The following is a 3,215-nucleotide window of genomic DNA, read 5'->3' as shown; positions in this document are numbered from 1 at the left end:
CCACACCCTCCTCAGCTTGTCCTGTCAGGGTGGGAGGCGCCCCACATTCTCCAGAAGTCTCCACAGTGGGTCCTGAAGAGGCGGGGCTCTGGTCCCAGCTGTGGCTGTGCAGCCTTGGCTCAGGGCGGAGCTGGGGTCTGGCGCCCTCTGCAGGCGGTGCAAGGCAGTGCAGGACTGTGGGAGCTCACCCTTCAGTGGAAGGTCCTGCTCCCTCCTGGGGTCCAGCTGATGCCATTTCATTCCGGAAATTCAAGCTGCATGGAGCCCAATACCCCCCAACTTCCCCCCAAATAGCTAAGGAACAATGAATTGGAAACAATGTGGAATTACAACAGTCCTTGACCCAAACAGTGTCACTGAACATGGCCCTGATGCAGACCCACACTCTGACCTCAACTTGGTCTCAAGCCTGGACCCTACCCTAATCCAAGACCCTAACCCTAGCCCCCAACCCAAACAATGTTCACAAGAATCAAAAGGTAGAAACTGCAAATATCCATCAATGGCAAGTGCCTAAGCAAAGTGTGGTGAAGCATTTGAATTTGGGTACAGGTTCAGGTTTTAGTCAGAGTTCTAGATCAGGCTTTGGGTTTAGTGTTAGGGTGAGGGTTTAGAGTGAAGGACAAGGGAACAGAGTTATAGTTTAGGGCTTTAAGTTTATGATTTAGGCTTTAAGACTCAGGGCTTATGGGATAAAGTTCAAGGTCAAATTTGGGGTTTGACTTCATGCTGAGATTTGGGTTCAGGTTTCATGACTTGGAGGTCTGGTTTAGGGTTTGGGTTTGTGGTTCAGGGCTTGGATCCAGGGCTCAGGTACAGGCTTTGGGTTCCATTCCAGGTTTGGGATTCAGGGTTCTAGTTTGGGCTTTAAGGTCAGCTTAGGTTTCAGCGTTGGTAGGGTTTAAGGTTAGGTTTAGGGATGACACATTTTCTTCAGTTGTCATCATGGACAAAATAATTCTATCTGAAGTTTCTAAGTCAGAAATGTATTTCATCTGGGGGCGCCTGGGTGGCTCCGTGTGTTAAGCCTCTGCCTTGGGCTCAGGTCATGATCTCAGGGTCCTGGGATCGAGCCCTTCATCAGGCTCTCTGCTTGACCGGGAGCCTGCTTCCCCATCTTTCTCTCTGCCTGCCTCTCTGCCTACTTGTGATCTCTGTCTGTCAAATAAATAGAATTAGTAAAAGCTATTATATGATCTTTTACAAACCATTTCCTATCTTTGCATTCTCATGTGCCAAGAGAGACAGGGGTTATTTAAAACCCTGAAGAGAGTGCTCTTGCTTTTAAATTGCCTGTAACCTTCGTGTAATAGATTTATGATTGATGATAGATTTAGTTAAAATATAACTATTTAAAATATTTACTCTCAGTAAACGATTTCAACCTATGCTCATTTAAGTAACTTGGTGCATAATCCCTTTTCTATTAAACCATAGTGCAAGGACCAATGCAGCGTTTCCAGGAGAACCCCAAGCTATTTTTCTAGAATGGCTGTATGCTTTTATATGGCGTCCTGTTTTCACTCCCTTTGTGGAGCACCTACCCTGGAGGTCATGTAATAACCAATGACCAAAAAAAACAAACAGAAAACCCAAACATCCAGGTCGAAGTGCCATCCCTGCCTGGAGTCAAGGAGACTGCTCAGACAGATCCAGGGCATGCATCTCAGCCCAGGCCTGTGCTGGGGAAGCTGGTTCCTGGCTTTGGGCGCAATCTGGAAGCCAGCAAACTGACCCAAGAGTGCAGCCGGCGTTTAAGACTGATGATCTATTCGCAGCCAGGCTGCACGTGGACAGCCGCTCAGGGAGCCAGGCTAGGAGGCTGCCCAGCCCAGGTGCTGGCAATGCAGTAGCATGCCAGTGCTCAGGCCTCAGGAGTGAGGGGGCGGGGCCGGCGCAGAGAAGGGTCTTTGCTAATTTCCAAAGCTGGAAGTGAGCTCTCAGAGGACTCAGGAGGGAGGGGGGCGGGGGCGGGTCGGGGGCGGCCTGGAGAAGGGGCTTTGCTAATTGCCCAGGCGGGAAGGAGGGGCGCGCAGCACCAGGGTGCTGTGCTGCAGCCCATTCGGGACTGCAGGACCCACCATACTCGCTGCCCCTGCGCTCCCACGCTCCAGCCTAGCCCCAGACGCTGCGGTGTCCCATTCCCGTTCAGGCCGCCTGCTGCCCCTCCCCGCCCCATGGCTTCTCTGGAGGACCCTCTGTTCACAGGTAAAGTGACACCGCGACGCGCCCTCACCTGAAGCAGAAAACACGAGCCAAGAGCAGGGTGTGGGGTGGTGGGGCCCAGCCTCCCGCCAACCCCAGTGCACCAGGACCACACTGGATGCCGCGCCACACCGTGTCCGCAGGGGGTCGGGCCAGGACAGTGCCACAGGGGGTACCGCCTCACCCCCGCCAGCGGGCAGGCTAGCCCCCATAGTTCGGCACTCCCACGCGCCTGTCAGAGCCTCCTGCCATTCCCAGGGCACCCAGAACCCAGAGAGTGAGGCCTTGGGTGCTTTCTAGTGACAGATTCAAGGCAATTTTTCGACTTTGGGACTCAGAGTTAACATAGTTTTCATTTGTGATTATTATTTTTGTGTGGGGGCCGTCGCTTTTCTTTTGACCTATGCTTGTTTTCACTCCCGGTTCTGAAGAAGCCCCTAAATCCTAACCCTTTGAGGACTCCGAAAGCTCTCAGAGCAGCAGTGCTGGGGGACAGTGTGGACACATGGTTTGGTTTCTCCTCTGGCCTGCTTCTGTGGCAGCCCCGCTCTGTCCTCCTCAGACTTCAGAGCAATATCTGAACAAGTGGAGAAGCGACCAGGGGGTCAGGAAGGTGGCCACTGAAGAGTGACTTCTCTGGAGGGTGGCTGAGCAAGCAAGTGAGCATGTTAGTCCAGCTCTGCCTGCATTCAGTATGGAGCTGAACAGGGGCCAGGGAAGGGGAGGAGGAGCAGAGAGCAGGGACAAAGGGACCAAAGAGGAGATTCAGATGAAGGGAAGTAATGGGGAGGAAAGAGAAGAAACTCAGGAAGACAGGTATGTAGAAAGGAAAAGGGATGAAGAGGGCATTGGGAAAGGGCACCACCAGGGAAGGAGAGAGGGGAAAGAAAGAGGGAGGAAGAGAGGAAAGGGGAAAGGGAGAAGGGAGGAGTCAGCATGCCAGGGCTCCCCCTGCATCTGAAGAAGAGGTGGCTGGTCCAGCTTGTCAAACAGGGTGCTCACTCTTTGGT

This window comes from Mustela nivalis (genome assembly GCF_964662115.1).
Source record: "Mustela nivalis genome assembly, contig: HAP1_SCAFFOLD_602, whole genome shotgun sequence".
NCBI classification, from domain to species: Eukaryota; Metazoa; Chordata; class Mammalia; order Carnivora; family Mustelidae; genus Mustela; species Mustela nivalis.
The sequence above is the reverse complement of the archived record's forward strand: the minus strand, read 5'-3'. Positions refer to the sequence as shown.